Source organism: Neofelis nebulosa, chromosome 3 (assembly GCF_028018385.1).
Source record: "Neofelis nebulosa isolate mNeoNeb1 chromosome 3, mNeoNeb1.pri, whole genome shotgun sequence".
Taxonomy (NCBI): Eukaryota; Metazoa; Chordata; class Mammalia; order Carnivora; family Felidae; genus Neofelis; species Neofelis nebulosa.
In genome coordinates this window covers 98,672,275-98,690,612 of record NC_080784.1, presented here as the reverse complement: position 1 = coordinate 98,690,612, position 18,338 = coordinate 98,672,275, and positions in this window count along the sequence as shown.

The window sequence follows — 18,338 nt, the reverse complement described above, 5'->3', positions numbered from 1 at the left end:
TCCTTGAGCTAAGCCTGGTAATATGGCTCTAACAGATGACCTCTATAATGTAATTTATAATACTTAAAGCCTCAGTCTGAGAATAATTTTACCTATTTTACTGAACCTAATAGAAACCACAACACACCTCTACCTTTGCCAGGGAAGTTAAAAAGCAATAATACAATATATACTGTATTATATAATAATATGCCTAATATAATTATAACATAATGTACATTATGTATATATTATATATATCATTATGCCTCAGCTTAAAATGTTTCTAAAATAAACCATTCCCTCTAGTTATTTCTAAAGTTATCTTTCTATTTTCATATATGCCCAGCAGGTAATCATGGCTCAAGATTTCAACCCCAAAATTATTTCCCTTTCATTTTAGAGAAATTGACAAATTTTGGATTCTGCTGGGTATGTTAAGGGATGAGTGAACTCTGAGATGGGTGGTAAGGGGAATGACACATTTCCCTTTTCAGTGCCTGCTTTATTCTTCAAAAAGTGATTTCAAAAACTTTTTATAAACTCTTTGGTTATTTAAATAATCAAATCAAACCCAAAGCCAGGTATCTTCATTTTTTAAAACACAAAAATAACTAAACTGGAGCTCTTCTTACATTACCACTAAATGTGGCTAGTCATTCATTCATTCTAGACCCATTTCTTAACATAGATTAAGGTCAAGGTAGAAACTAAAGTTACCTTGGTTTAAAAAACAAACAAACAAACACACAAAACTTCCCAAGATTAGAAAATGCCAACTGATATAAATATATGCCAGTCATAGCTGAAGAGAATAAAGTTGCAGGTGTCTTAAGTGAAGGACAGAAGATGAAAACAGACCCACAATTTCCCAAAAACTAGTAATAACAAACTTCCCACACACAAAGGAAACTGCCTTCTGTATGCAGGTGGGAAAAAGCAATTTTCAGAGGAGTATGTTCCTACAGCTGTGGGGGCATTTTCCATAATCATGATTTTTTTTTTTTTAATGTTTACTTATTCGTGACAGAGAGCACGTGTGAGAGGAGGGGCAGAGAGAGAGAGAGAGAGAGAGAGAGAGAGAGGGAGAGAGAAACAGAGGATCCCAAGCAGGCTCTGTGCTAACAGCAGAAAGCCCAATGAGGGTGCTCAAACTCACCAAAGGTGAGCCAAAGTTGGATACTTAACTGACTGAACCAGGTGGCCCATACTCATGATTTTTTTTAATGTTTATTTTTGAGAGAGAGAGAGAGCGTGCAAGTGTGCAGAGGAGGGGCAGAGGGACAGAGAAGACACAGAATCCAAAGCAGGCTCCAGGCTGTCAGCACAGTGTCCAAAGCAGGTCTCCAACCCACAAACCGAGAGATCATGACCTGAGCCCAAGTCAGACATTTAACCAACGGAGCCACCCCGGCACCCCATAGTCATGATTTTTTAATCCCCACAAGGCTAACCTATCAAGAATTAATTTATGACTTGGCTGGAAGATTACAGAATACAGTTTGTGATGATTATGGACATTTTTTCTGGTAAGATTCCTCATATTAGTTCTCAAATACATTCCCAATATATGGAACTAGGGGTCAGTCTGCCCATTGTTTCCTAATTCCAATTCAATTTATATATGAGGCACTAATTTATAAATGGAGCAGAGTATGTACAGGGCAACAAAGTCTCTGAGTACTTAAAGGTGCCTGCATTATTTAAAAAGCTCCCCAAGGGGCGCCTGGGTGGCGCAGTCGGTTAAGCGGCCGACTTCAGCCAGGTCACGATCTCGCGGTCCGTGAGTTCGAGCCCCGCGTCAGGCTCTGGGCTGATGGCTCAGAGCCTGGAGCCTGTTTCCGATTCTGTGTCTCCCTCTCTCTCTGCCCCTCCCCCGTTCATGCTCTGTCTCTCTCTGTCCAAAAATAAATTAAAAAAAAAAAAAAAACGTTGAAAAAAATAAATAAATAAATAAAAAGCTCCCCAAAATACAGGCATGACTGGAAAAGAGGAAGCCTGATGCCCCCAAGAGGGATATAAAGGAGACAGTTGTGGCAGTAAAAGGGGCCAGGAGAAACATTTGAGAAAAAGGAAGAGGAAGGTGAAGAGTGCAGTCAAGTTATAGCCATTAAATACTTGAAGAACTGAGAAAACACTCAAAATAAAGCATTAAGTATAAAAATTGGGTCAGGGAATTGCATATACAGTATGACCCCAATTTTGTGATACAATTGTGTACTTTCTTGAAGAATGTATACCAAATATTGAGGGGTTTCCCCCCCTAGATTAAGCTTTTCTTTTTTTTTTTTTTTACTTTCTCATTCTACTTTTCTATCTTTTTTAACACAAACTGCTTTGTAAGATTGAAAAAGTACACGCTACACTCGCCTTTAGTGAAAATGTGGCTTTCTTTTCCATTTCATTGCTGTAAGGTGGCGCTAAAGTCCCCACTCTGACTGGAGTTAGAAAGTAAACCTGTCGATCAAGGTTACTCCTCTCCCTCCGACTGTAGAACACAATTCCAGGGCAGAACAGTAACTTCCAGGTAGTCTTGGCCTCTTTGGGTAATGGCAGATTGTTAAAGGATTCTCTTAGGCCCTGCTCTCCACAATGGAGGCCGCAGAGCTCAGCAAACTGCACCTCCCCCGCTATCCCCAGACCTCGGTCTCTGTCCTCCAGAACCCACCGAGAACATACCGGGCTCACCGGGCATCTGGACCCCACATGGGTCCCCAAAGTGCGACGGGTGACCCCCGGACGTCGTCTATCCAGTCTGGACTTGCCTACAGCGGATCCTGCCGTTCCCAGACTAGGCTGGTGCACTGCGCAGCTCAGCCGCGCAGCACTGCCTCTGCCACCGGCCTGCGCAGACCCCCGCCTTCCCTCTTGAGGCGCCAGCGAGGCTCGGGCCTGCGCAGTGCTACCCTGGTGCCTGAACCTAGGACGCACAGGCCGCGTGGCAGTCACTGCCTTTTGGGCACCGTGAGGTATTTCCTGGTTCCCGTGGCTACCCTCAGGTTTCCTGGGAGTGAGCGCCAAGCTTCCCCCGCTTTTTATCACCCCCTCCCACCATGGACTAAACTCCGACACGCCTCTCTGACCATTCGCTTCCTCAGCCCCCGCCTGATTTTGTGTTTACTTGCCCTGACTTAGACTTCCCTTCCATCCATCTTCTTCTTCCCAAGGCAGCAATTCTCCCTTAACAACGGTAATAGTGAAATGACTGCAGGGAAACATTAATTTCGGAGGGTTGAAAAAACAAGAGTTTAATATGTACAAGATTCTTCATCACATATTTTCAACTTATATAATATCTTCCCTAAATTATTTAAAAAAAAAATTTTTTTAACGTTTATTTATCTTTGAGACAGAGAGAGACAGAGCATGAACAGGGGAGGGGCAGAGAGAGAGGGAAACAGAATCTGAAACAGGCTCCAGGCTCTGAGCGGTCAGCACAGAGCCCGACGCGGGCCTCGAACTCACGGACTGTGAGATCATAACCTGAGCCGAAGTCGGAGGCTTAACCGACCAAGCCACCCAGGCGCCCCCAAAATATTTTTAAAGTGTAATTATGGGAGTCCTAGGGTCATCCTGAAGGTTGCAGACAGCTAGATAATTCTCAGTTACTGCCAGCAAGATAACCTCTCTGGAAATAGGTTCCATTTTGAATTCCAAAAGAACAGGTTGCCAATATTGCTTAGGCCAATAGAGGGTGATGAGACCTAGCCTGGATGCACCCTATACTGTGTATGTAGGGTTTTAGCCTGCCTGAAATACTGGTGTTAAATAATGTTAGCTGTGATTACCATGCTGTGGAAAGGAAGCAGAAACAGATTTGATCAGTGCCATGGCAGGGAAAAAAACTGATACTTAAAGTAGTGAGCCCCAAATTTATATAGTCCTATAAAAAGCTAAACTCGGGGCGCCTGGGTGGCGCAGTCGGTTAAGCGTCCGACTTCAGCCAGGTCACGATCTCACGGTCTGTGAGTTCGAGCCCCGCGTCGGGCTCTGGGCTGATGGCTCAGAGCCTGGAGCCTGTTTCCGATTCTGTGTCTCCCTCTCTCTCTGTCCCTCCCCCGTTCATGCTCTGTCTCTCTCTGTCCCAAAAAATAAAATAAACGTTGAAAAAAAAAAAAAAAAAAAAAAAAAAAAGCTAAACTGGCGACTAATTTCACTGCCAGTTTCTCGTGCTCTTCTAATCCAGGAAACAAAGAGCATAACACACACTCACTGTTGATCTCACTTTCCGTAAGGGAAACTATAATACTGATACTGGGGGGAAGACTTGTCACGACTGTTTAAAATGTTCTGCTTGACAGTAAAAGGAATGAACCATATGCAGAAAGGTGATTTGAACCCAAGGTAAGGTAACATGCTATATGACAAGGTTTGGCTATTTTTAGAAAGTGTTCTTCCAGAGCGCCTGGGTGGCTCAGTGGAGTAAGCCAGACTCTTGATTTCTGCCCAGTAATGGCCTCACAATTGGTGACAGCTATCACTGTTGGTGCAGAGGCTGCTTGGGATTCTCTCTGTCTCTCTCTCTCTCTGTCTCTCTCTTTCAATAAATAAATAAATATTAAAAAAAAGAAGATTTCACTCTAGAAATGAGGAAATAAATATATATACAATTGGACATAGAGACCTGCAGCATGTTAGAGTGATTATTGAGAGAGGGAAAGAGAAAGAGAGGGAGGAAGGAAGGGAAAGAATTAAAGAATCTTCCCAACATAAATTCTGAATTGAGATGAGGGGAATGTGGAGGGGATGAGGGAGGTGAACTGTTTTGGAAGGTGAGTTTGGTTAGGAAACATAAGGAAATCAGTTTGAACAGATAACTTTTAATCTATTATTTTCCAGATAGGAGCAGGAACAGAAAGAGCCTTTCTTTTATTTTTTAAATATACTTTGAAGTATCTTATATTTTAAATATACTATTAAGGGTCTTTGTTTTATTGTATGTATGTATTTATTTATTTATTGGAAAAAAGAAAGAACCCAGCATCTGATTGTTGAAGACTGTATAAAACCATTCTTTATTTAAACCATGTCCCTTTTATAAGGACAGAACAAACTCAAACTTAATGATGTGTGGATTTTTTTTTTCTAAACAACCTACTACACGATGACAAACATACAATAGAAAAAATTTGGTAAATCATTTGCGACTTTATCAAATTAACTTCAAATGTTCTTGGGTTTTTATGTTGTGTGAATGGAAACCATAGTTTAAATTGTTAACAAATATACTTCTTGATGCATTACTCAGTAGGAAGTCCTTCAGGAAAGTTACTTTGAAGGGCAAAGCAATGCTGCTAACCAATTTTGTTAACTTAATCCCAGGCTTTGCAATCGAGTGGAAAATCAAGTGGAAGAAGAGCTTTCTCTTCAGCACAGGATTTAAAGAAGTAAAAATAAGGATGCCATTGAAGCTATTTCAGATGAATTCTAACGTACCTACTAAAGACCCAGGTCAGTTTGTGGGGGAAAAATTGTTATATAATAACTAACATGCTTTAAAATCACTACAATATAAATTCATATTTCCTAAGTACTGGTTTATGCCATGTGGTGACACTCACAGCTACAACAGTAACATAAAATATTTCCAGAGGGGAAAAACAATGAGAAGTCTCAAGACCAGAACACTGTCGTGCAATGAAAGGAAGGTAAATCAAAACATACCATTTTCATATTTTAAAAGCTCCTAAAACTTGGATTTTCCTGTAACCAAAAAAGGTAACCTCCTGATCAGCTCATACACAGTCTTGTATCAATTTCTGTGTACCTCTCACACGCTTCATATTTGATTTCACTCTTTTGGATGCCAGCAAAAATCTTCCCTAAAATCAAAAACAGTGCAGAATTTCTTTTCCAAACAGTACAACTTGAAAACTTGAAGGGTCACAGTGCCCTCTAGTGACCCATTGATAAGACCAACTTTTATTTCAGTCTCGGAGAACAAAATGTTGGAGTCTTACACATTTTCAGCGAGTTTTTTTTTTCCACACATATTTATAAATGCCATTTTCTACTTCTGATGGGGGAAAGTGTAAGTTACAATCAATTAGCTACACAGTACACTGGAGAATGACTCCCTTTCTTGTCCAGTGCTCCCACGGTTACATTGTATCTGGAGGGGGAAAAAAAGGCTTAATTCCAATCAATCCTACAAATCAACATACTGTACATTAATATATACAAATGTAAAATTCTTAATTGAGACTTGTGATAAGGACAGGTTTGTGGCGCTCTAGAGCTGTATTACAGTCCCAAATCTGTCCATGCCTGACAATGAGACCAGTGCTAAGGAATTTGATCCCACTGAACCTCACTTTTCTTCCTCTATAAATGAAAAAAGGGTGGCAGTATTGGTGCGGATGCAAGGAAATGGACTATAAACATTTCTAGTGGGAGCACTGATTCTACAGCTTTTCTGGAGGGAAAAATATGGCAATAATTCTCTAACAATTTTGTAAGTACAGTGGCAATAACTCTCAAAAACCAGAAGATTCCCAATGTACTTCGCCTTAATGCCAGAATAATGGCCAATATTGAACTCCTGCTCAGTTCCATATACTGTCTGAAGTGCTCTAAGTAGATTTGCTCATTTAATGCTCACAAAAATTCTGTAAGGTTGTACTAATACTTAACCACATTTTACATATCAGGGAACCAAGACACTAAAATTTGCCCAACTTTACAAAATCAATAGTTGGATAAAAACCCAGGCTGTATGGTTCAGAGTCCATGCTGCAAACTATTACACTATACTTCTAGAACTTCATCTTCTGAGAAATTATCCTAAGAAAATTATCGAGGATTTACACAAAGAATTTTCAATCAGGGTGTTAATCTCAGCATCATTTCTAATAGGAAAAAAAATGGAAAATAACCTAACTGACCAAAAATAGGGCATTCATTGAAATGATTATGTTAAAGACAAGCCATTGACTCTGGGTTCTTTTTTTTTTTTAATTTTTTTATGTTTATTTATTTTTGAGAGAGAGTGTGAGCAGGGGAGGGACAGAAAGAGGGAGACACAGAATCCAAAGCAGACTCCAGACTTTGAGCTGTCGCACAGAGCCTGACACAGGGCTCAAACTCATGAGATCATGACCTGAGCCAAAGTCAGACAAGACCATGACCTGAGCCACCCAGGTGCCCCAAACTCTGTGATCCTAAAGAACCAATAACATGAAAAATGTTCCCAAATATATTAAGTGAAATAGCAGATTAGAGACATACTACATTCATATATGTATAGTGCACTCCCATTTTTTAAAGAAATATATATTTAAAAACAAGGAAGGAAAATTGCCAATGTATAAATAATAATTGTGAACATAGCATAACATACAGAGAAGATGAATCACTATGTTGCACAACTGACACTAATGTAAATTGTCAAAGATACTCAAATTTAAAAGTTATAATAATAATGTGTAGACAGTGGTGAGAATGGAGGTAACAATTTTTATTTTCTTATTTTTTCTTTTTTATGTCCATTTCCCAAATTTTCTATAATTAATTCTAAAAATATTTTATATTTTTAAGAAATTAAGGTTCACTTTTTTTTTAACTTTTGCAAAATTTTATTTTAAAGTTGGAAAGTTTTGGGCGCCTGAGTGGCTCAGTTGGTTAAGCATCCTACTCTTGATATCGGGTCAGGTCATGATCTCACCATCGTGGGATCAAGCCCCGTGTCAGGCTCCACACTGTGTGGAGCCTGCTTGAGATTCTCTCTCTCTCCCTCTGCCCCTCTCCCCTGCTTTCATGCTCTCTCTCTCTAAAAAAGAAAAAAGTTGGAAGTTTTTGAGTTTTAAGCTTTTGTTTTTGACCACTACTTTTCCATTTTTGCACTTGCTATTTTATTTTACTTCCAGTATAGTTAACATACAGTGTTATGTTAGTTTCAGGTGTGCAATAAAGTGATTCAACAATTCCATACATCATCCAGTGCTCACTGCAACAAGTGCACTCCTGGGTTGCATGCATGGCTCAGTCGGTAGAGCATGCAACTCTTGGTCTCAGGGTTATGAGTTCAAGCCCACATTGGGTGTTGAGCCTTCAAAAAAAACAAGTGCACTCCTTAATCCCCATCACCTATTTCCCCCAACAGGGAAATGCAAATCAAAACTATAATAAGCTATCACCTCACACCTGTCAGAATGGCTAAAATTAACAACACAGGAAACAACAGGTGTTGGCAAGGATGTGGAGAAAAAGGAACCCTCTTGCACTGTTGGTGGGAATGCAAACTGGTGCAGCCACTGCAGAAAATAGTATGGAGATTCCTAAAAAAAAATTAAAAAGGAACTACTCTACAATCCAATAATCACACTACTGGGTATTTACCTAAAAAGTACAAAAACACTATGTCAAAGGGATAAGTGCACCCCTATGTTTATAGCAGCATTATTTACAATAGCTAAATTATGGAAGCAACCAAGTATCTATTGATAGATGAATGGATAAAGAAGATGTGGTACACAGACACACACATGCACACTGGAATATTACTCAGCCATAAAAAAAAAGAATGAAATCTTACCATTTGCAATGACGTGAATGGAGCTGGAGAGTACCATGCTACATGAAACAAGTCAATCAGAGACAAATACCATATGATTTCACTCATATGTGGAGTTTAAGAAGCAAAACAAACAAGCAAGAGAAAAAAAGAGAGAAGCCAAAAAACAGACTCTTAACTAATGAGAACTGATGGTTACCAGAGGGAAGACTGGTGACAGAATGAGTAAAAATATTTTATTTTTAATGAGAAGTTCAGGCCAAATGTGCTCTAAGATGCTTTCTAGCTATAAATATTTATTATTTTGAAATAAGAAATAGAGAATAGTCATGAATTTTAGAACTAGAAGGAGAAAATATTTACCATCCCTCCAGAGGTTTCCATATCTGTTTGATTCTCAGAATCACCTGGACTAATCAAAGACAAACTTCTTGCCTCCCTCTTTTTCCAATCCAAATCACCTGAGGATGAGGCCCAGGTGATTCTTATGAGCTGACAGTGTGGGAAACTACTAATTTATTCCCATTGCATCATTTCAATCATCTGGCACATAAGCAGCAGTCTTAAAGCCAAATGCGAACCAGAGCCTTCATATACTGTTGGCTATTATAAGCAATCCAATTGCTATTGACAAATTTCAAGTTCAAGTTCAATTTTTTTTGAATTTTCTTGAGAAAAAATGAATCTTAAACAATAAATTTACTAATAAAAAAATTTTAGCCATAAAATAATGTAGTCAGACCTACCAACAATGAGCAGAGTGAAGGTATTATTACCTATATTCATTGCAAATAGCTTGTTCACATTTTTCGACTACATTCCTATTTAAAGGAATCAAAATTTCTTAGAGCTCACACAACACAAAATCAGATCCAAACATAGTATTTTTGATACTGTGGGCAGCAGGTTGGGGAGGATGGAGCTAATGCAACAAGAAGTTCTTTCTTTGTTTTTTTTTTTTTTTTAAAGTATTTATTTTTTTTAACGTTTTTTATTTATTTTTGGGACAGAGAGAGACAGAGCATGAACAGGGGAGGGGCAGAGAGAGAGGGAGACACAGAATCGGAAACAGGCTCCAGGCTCCGAGCCATCAGCCCAGAGCCTGACGCGGGGCTCGAACTCACAGACCGCGAGATCGTGACCTGGCTGAAGTCGGACGCTTAACCGACTGCGCCACCCAGGTGCCCCAAGAAGTTCTGTTTTAAGGAAAAGATTGTCCAAAGCCTTCTCGATAGTCCTTAGTTGCACAGAGTAAGGAAAAGCCACTCTGGATACAGTGAAAACATTTATAAATAGAGAAGGAGAGACTCTTGCAAAATCTTCCTTGAATTTCCAGAATTTTACTCTTAGAGCAGCAATTTTTATTTGTGGTACAGTAACCTGTCTCAAATTGATGGTACAAAGAATTAGTTACATTAACTCACAGGAGATTTGCATCACCAGAATCTATTTTATCCAAGCCACAGACCTGATTGCCTGGTATACCCATCTCACTTTGTGCATCAAGACATCTTCCAGGTGTCCCCCAGCAGGAAACAGGGAGATGACTACTAATCTAAAAAATTATAGGCAAATAAAAATGGAAGATAGGATGGCTCATATCTTATTCCTGCCATTTAGAGGAATAACTCCTGATGTACCAGTCTTGACAAAAAACATACATACACACCCTCACAAAACATTTAAAAATAAAAACCAAGACCAATGTTGAATTTAAAACTCGGTGAAAATAGTCCAGCAATAGTGAGTATTGAGGCAACATGAATTGTGGATACCATGTGCTGTTGCTTTGATTGCTTGGATGACTCATCAGAGAACACCCTCCCCCAAGCCTTAACTGCAAACTGCTTCAATTCCCTTACCTGAGCTTTCACTCTGCTTTCTTAGAGTTCTGGAAAATGTTCTACTCAAGGCAGCAAGTACACATATAGCCCAGATGAACTATAATTAAGGTGGCAAGAAACCAAGGAAAAGAGAAAGCAGTATTAGTTCAATTGTTTCCTTTGCACAGGGAGCAGATGGACTCCAAGGTCCAATAACCCTTTTGTACCTCAGCTAAGGCTGACAATACATCATTATACTCAGATGGGAGCAAGAAGAAGGTGCCTAGCAACTTGGACTTGGAATGCTTGAGCTTTTGTCAATGTACGTCATAATCTTAATATTAAACAGGCTTGCTCTCATTTGCCAGTCATCACCTCATTTTATGTTTTTCAAACACAAGAAGATTAAACAGTCTTTCCTGAAAGTACTTTAGCCCCTTAGATATAGAACAGTAGTAGTATTTGAGTATCCCCTTATAAATGTATATGTAAAACTGCCATGAGTCTCAGTGGAAATTATATAAGTTGGAGGGCCTACCATGGGTAACATTTTCATTAGCCACAGTATGCACATAACCCAGGGTCTTTTTGGAATTTGGATACCAAGAACTATTCCTTGGACCCCATTGTGTTTGTGTGCTTTATATACATAAGAAGTTATTAGAACTTCTATTTCTATTTAGATTTATCTTTTGCTTCTTTAATCTCTTTGTCTATATTATAAAATATAGACATATGTATGTATATATACATATATATATATAATCTTATAATGAAAATAAAATATGTGTTTGGGGTTGTGTGGTCAAATATTTTAGATGTCTAGATAATGTTATGTGATCACATAGTTCATGAAGGGTAATAAGGAAAGAATTAAGAAAAGGAGGAGACCTGAGAATGAATCAAAATCATTAGACCATCAGTGGACCAACCACATGCCCTTCTCACAATGCAGCACTGGGTGAGAATTCTATAAGTAACATATGATCAGGGCACCTGGGTGGCTCAGTTGGTTAAGTGTCTGACTCTTGGTTTTCGCTCAGGTCAAAGTCTCATGGTTCACAGTATCAAGTCCCGCTTTGGGCTCTGTGCTGACATCATGGAGCCTGCCTGGGATTCCCTCTCTCCCTCTCTCTCTGCCCCTCCCTCATTCTCTCTCTCTCTCTGTCTCAAAATAAATAAACTTTAAAAAAACATATGGGCAAGAGGATGGCAATCATTTTTCTCCAATATCCTACTGTGATGTCTAATTATATCAATATAGGAGGAAGACAGAGCCTGTTCATCTTTCATTTTACTCGATAAAGAAAAAAATATTGGAGAAAATTAATTTCTGGCAGGAAACCCAGAAATATTGGTTGGAGATATAAATAACATACCCTATCCTTAGATCCCAGATAAAGAGCTTCACATACAACTCACATTCTCCTAGCTTTCTCACTGCAGATCCCAATGAAAAAATAAGGAAGATAGTTATATAAACAATAAATCTGAGTCATCACTGAACTCTTGCAAATCTTTTTGACAACAACAAAAAAGGAATAAAAATGCTTCCAGCAGAATTATCCTTAACTATGATAAAAAATATATAACCAAGTATGTTATTCTTAATAGGATTCATCCTCCCCAACATGGATAATTGGAGTCTAGAATAACTTCAAAGAGGAGAGAATTAGATTTTCTGGACCACATAGTTCTCATCAACTCAGAAGAGAGAGGAAATGTCCCAGTACAAATCTAACTTGGAAGAGAAATTTTTTCCCAACATTACATTGATGAATGTTGGTCTAATATAATATCTTCTCCATTCTTCTGACAATGCTATACTTTCCTACCATATAACAACCTCCAGTGAGAAAAGTTGTGAGTGTCCACCTCATCCTTATCTTCTCCCTATCCTTTGATATGTCATCATATACTTGGAAGATCTCGAATTAAATAAATGTTACCAGGGGCCATAAAATAGTGCAGAGAAAAAAATGTGATAAAAGCAGATGTACTATAAAACAATTAGTTGAGACAAAGAAGAAACAAAGAGAAAGTCATTTTAACCAGGCCATTCAAGGCTTCTCTCTTGAGTGGATAATGTCATATTCCTGCTTTAAACACAAAGAGAGGTTTGATTGTTTTCTGCCTAAACTTTCACAGTATATCATTACACTTTTTCAAGATTGATGTTAAACTTCTGCAAGATATAATATTGTAGAAATATTTTTTTGAGAGAGAGAGAAACTGCACATGCACACAAGTGGGGAAGGTGCAAAGGGGGAAAGAGACACAGAGAGAAAGAATCTTAAGCAGACTCCACACTCAGCATGGAGCACAACACAGGGCTCAATGTCACGACCTTGAGATCATGACCTGAGCCAAAATTAAGAATCAGGCACTTAACCAACTGAGCCTCCGAGGTGCCCCTAATATTTTAGAATTTTTTATGTAAAGGAATAAAAGTAGCCAAAGATCCTTCTCCAAGGTCCTAATTTCAGCTGGACAATTGACTTCCTGTGGAGCACTGAGAAAGTGGTTTAACCTTTCCAGGCCAAGGCCATGCCCTTCTTATTGGTAAAATAGAGCTAAATATCTTCCTATACTTTCCTCATAAATTGTTTTGAAATTCAAACATGGAACTGGGAAGTTTTGAAACATTTTATTATTTTTTTCACCCCAAAGATAAAAAGGAATCATCCCTCCAATGAAGGAAATACATGAAATCTACAGGATTAAGCCATTTTAGATGCTTAAATGTACAGCATTCTTAAAAAGTAACCTCAAACCTTCAGCTCTGGATAACCTCTCACAATTGAGCCACTGTTTTAATACATTCTTATAATGCCAAGGTTTTAGAAAAGAGAGTAAAAATACCTTCTTTGGGCAATTTGTGTGCAAATGAAACAGCCTATTAAAGATTGCCTCAATGAGAATGTGTAAACACTGGTCTTGGCCACAAAGAAACAATTTCCTGGGGCAAACTTCATGGTCTGATTTCCCAGAAATACCCTGGAAAATGAACAGAAGGAAACGCCTCATACTGCTTTGTCTGTAGCCACAAAATATACACAGAGGGTCCCACCCAGCCGAAATTTAACCCTGTGCCCCCCCCAAAAAGGACAAAAGTAATAACAAGTCACATAATGAGGCCATTGTACATGTAAAAATAGTATCTACACTACCTACGCATGAAGGCCAATATAATTATGGTCTAAGAAACTAAGTTACTTCAGAGTGGAAATATGAACAGGTGCCCTATGATAATACTTTCTAGGTAAGAACCATTCAAGGATACCTCTTCTCCCATCAGCTCTACTTAGTTTAAATCCATCAGAGGGAGGAATAATAGGATAGTACTTGCTAATTTATTCAATTTAGAATGGACCTATGTGAACATTTGCAAGAAACTGTCTATCAAATATTAATTTTTTTAAAAAGCTGTCATTTTTTGTAACTGTCAATCTAATAGAAGAGGGTTTAGAACAAATCACTCAGGGAATAGTCTATTCTTGTATGTTTAACAATATCTCCACAACTATCTTATGTCTAAAATCAGGCCATCAATGTCTTTCTATTCTACTCCCATCCCATCAAACCAGATTACTGCCAAGATTAGTCACTTCTGTAAGCAGATTTGAAACTACAGACTGAACATAGACCTCTCTCTCCTTATTCTCAATTGATCAACATTCCTTTTAAATAGTTTAGAAATGCCTCTCCCGTTCCTCTGCCACTATCATGGTTCCAGCCTTTGGAATCTTTCTCTGATTGTTTCCAACCTTACCTTTCCACCACTAGTTCTCAACACTGGTTGCATTTTAGAATTATCTCAAAATATTTGAAAAATACCCATATCTTTTACACAAATATCTCTAGAGGGTAAGATCTTGTTGCTTCCCTTCTTCACTCAAAATAAAAAGAACTTTTAGTGTAGAGATATATGAAATTAATGTTATTATCTTTAAATGGGAATACTTTATAGTAATATTTATGTTCATATTATCAGAGGATTCACAAGTATTTATGGTCCCTGAGTAAATGCCTGTGCCATTTATTTTGTCCAAGAAATTTTTCTTCGCCCAAAATTACCCACAAGTTACAGATTGCTATAACTGAGTTAAGAATAGTTATTGTTATTATATGATGTAATTGAAAAAGCACATAACTAGGGGATTTGAAATTTAATTATGATTCTTGGTTAAGTTATTTATTCTGCTAAGCATACATTTCTTTTTTAAAAAATGGGAATAATGGGGCATCTGGATAGCTCAGTGGGTTAAGCGTCCAACTTCACCTCAGGTCATGATCTCACAGTCTGTGAGTTCAAGCCCCTCATTGGGCTCTTCTGTCAGCTCAGAGCCTGGAGCCTGCTTCAGATTCTGTCTCCCTCTCTCTCTACCCCTCCTCCACTCACACTCTGTCTGTCTCTCTCTCAAAAAATAAATAAACATTAAAAACAATTCTAAAAGGGGCTCCTGGGTGGCTCAGTTGGTCAAGACTCTGATTTTGGCTCAGGTCATGATCTCGCAGTTCATGGGTTCAAGCCCCACGTCAGGTTCTGTGCTGACAGTTCAGAGCCTGGAGCCTGCTTCAGACTCTCTGTCGCCCTCTCTCTCTGCTCCTCCCCTGCTCGCTCATTCTCTCAATCTCTCTCTCTTTCTCTCTCTCTCTCTCTCTCTCTCTCTCTTCCTCCCTCCCTCACAAAAATAAATAAAAATTAAACATTTTTTTAATTATAAACATTGTGAATAATAATATTGTCCCTACATACCTCAAAGAATTATTGGCAAGAGTAAATGAGACAATATATATGAAAACGTATGAATAGCTACAAATCCCAAATGCTCTCCTCTTGAGTATAAACTGAATAAACTATAAGCCCTTAGATTAATTCTAGTTTGTTATAAGTAAATATTGCAAGTTAAGCAATATTCTAAAAAAAAAAAAAGAAAATGTATTTTTCAAGAGAGTTATTGTCTCTGTTATCACTTATACTTACTGTATACTAGAGGCAGCCCTCTATTTAAAGAAACTATAAGTCAGAGTATGTGGAACCCCTCTCAGGCTGCCAGCACTTTCTCCGTCATCTGTAATCACTCCCTACTGTCCTTGGCAAGCCCTCCGTAAATCTGCAAATAATTCCCACTCCCTAATTTCAAAGACAAGAAAAAGCCGGCCAACCAACAGGTAAATTGCCAGCCATCTCTTGCTTCTACATTGGTTCTTCAGGCCTGGTTATCCTCTAAACTCTCTTGCAAAGTAGGCTGAGGGTAAATACAGGAGAAACTGCTGCTGAGGGTGAGGGTGCTCATATCTGCCAAGAGTACATCCTCATGTGTTGGCTTGTGAGAAACAAGAGTGTGTCTAAATATAAATTCATATGATGGAATTGAATGAGTGCAAGGGGAAGACAGAGAGCCAAGACTAGTTTCAGTCCAAAGCCACACCATAGACACTCAGATAGATTTAAATCTGCCTTGGATCCTAGGTCTCCACTTGAAGATTAATGTAGACTACCACCTGATTCAGAGGCCATAAGAATAGTTCAAAGGACCCAAAGGGATTTCTAATAATATCCAAATATACCATATATATCCTAGTTAAGTTCAAATCCCACAAGATCTTAGTAAAACAAACAAACAGCAACAAGCTCTTTTTGTAAAACAGTATCCACTTGTATCAAACCTCTTTATCCTAGATATGTAGAAACATGGGCAAGTTTTAACAATAATCCAATACATGATCCTGAATACAAATTTAGAGGATTCTTCAATTAAACTGTATTTAAATGTAATATTCATTTAATTCTTAACCCAGCTGATTATTTACTGAGAAATTATTTATTTGATTATGTTGAAGATATTGCACTAAACTTTCACTTGGCAAAATTCATCTTTTTTTATCAAAGAGTTTACAATATAGTATTATTTCTCAACCATTTGGAGTTGTTGAATCTTTTGAAAATCTGATTAAAGATACAGCTGCTCTTACCAGAAATACACAAATACATGTAAAATTTGCATCAGTTTTAAGGGCTGGAGTCTATCCAATGGTTACTAGGAGCACTTAACACTCAAGAAAAAATAAGAATGGAAGTAATACAAAGTAGCATAATATTACAGCAATAAGATCTACTATAAGAGCTTAGACCAACGAGCATTTATTTAGGTGTAAAATGCTCAGGTAAGTATTCATGATCGACACTTAGAGGTTTGACCTTGAAGGATAAGTAGGACTTTGCCAGACAGAAGTAGGGATGGGGAGACAACATTCAAGACCACAGGGATGGCATAAATGTACAAATCACATAAATGTATGAATGTTAGCCATGTCCAAACAAGAAAAATGTTAAAGTCCCACTAGAAAGTTTGGATTTAATCTTATAAGTAATACCAAGTCATTAATGTTTATTAAGCAGAGAGAGATGATCAGAATGGTGCATTAGAAAAATTACCCTACTGATGATAAAGTGGTGTTGATAAAGATTGAAGATAGAGAGAAGGTTATTGCAATGGTATAAGCAAGAAGTAATGAGTCAAGGGCAGTAAGGCTCATATAATGATACTTCAGAGGTAGAGCCAAGCAAAATTGGCCTTTCATTAAAATGTGGAGAATTTAGTAAGAGAAGGGATCAGAGGTGATTACACAGGTATCTCTTTTTAAATGTTAGGAAATACAGGAAATGAAGCACATTTTGAGCGAAAGATCTTTTTATTTAGGGCAGATTGAGTTTAAGCTATTAATTATTCCTGAAAATAAAAGATTTTACCTATGAATCTATATCCATCAGAACACTAATAGTATTAATAACTACAATATTAAAAGAAAACAGACTAAACAAAATCCTGAGACTCTATCAGGAAATTGAACAACCGTCCAAAAGAATTTTCAACGTTTATTCAAACAGGTAGGAATCCAGTGATTGGTTTACAACTCATATCACATTTCCAAGTCCCAGCCTCTTTAATGTTATACTTTGCAACATAAAGAGATTAATCTACAGTGTGTAAAAACAGAAGGTGTGCCAATATTCAGCAAATAGCAGAAATAAGCAATGTTGCCAACCTCATCAAAACCATTGATTTTTTCCGAAGAGACAGAATCTCACCAAATGAGTTGGGCAACAGTTACTTGTCAACAGCAGGCAGCAGAACTTTGATCAGAAACCAGCTTCCTGCCACAGACTCAGCCCTCTCATAATAGATTAAGACCTAAATTGGACATTAAGACCTAAAAGAGACCATCTCGTGCAAACTTTCTTGAGTAAACAAACAAACAAACAAACAAAACTAATGCTCGTGGATATTAAGGAAGTCACTTTGGTAATAAACAACAGAACTAAAACTAGAATTTTTGTCTCCTGACTCCCATTTCAGGTGTGCTTTCCTCAGCCCCATATTTTCAAATGTTTCTTTGAGTCATGAATCCAGTGGACTTGGAGTTAACCTATGTCCCACAGAGCAGGCCTTGGGAGAATACTGAGCTGCCATACTGATGGATTATTGGGGCTGCTTCCAAAGCTATTTGGACAGAACCTCTCAAGCATCTGGCTGAGCTGAGTGATGAGTGGCTACACACATGTGTGCTTACTGAGGTAAGGTTAGAAAGGGGAAATGGCTTCTTCACAGTTGCCCTCCTTTTTCTGCATTTCTTTCCCAAGAGTGGTTGCTAAGAGATCTGATATCACGGGACTCCATGTCCTCTGCCCTCCAGCCTGCCCTTCTCTTGCACTGAGCCTCATGCCCCCAAATTATCTTTCCCTATTCTTTCCTTGAGAGATTTCTAGTACTTTAAAATTGTTACTCTAAGGAGTAAAGAAGCAATGTAATGAAAATTGTGTTTGAATTTCAGAGTTTGGGAAGCTATAATGAAAGAGCCCCTTCACCACACTGTTACAGGAGCAGAAACCAAATACATTATCAATAATGGCCAGAAAATCAGACTCTGGGAGCAGCACACAAGAATCTGTTCAACAAACCCTACAGGGGATTCTAATGCTCCGCAAGATTAGAAAACCTCTAATATAATATTATGCA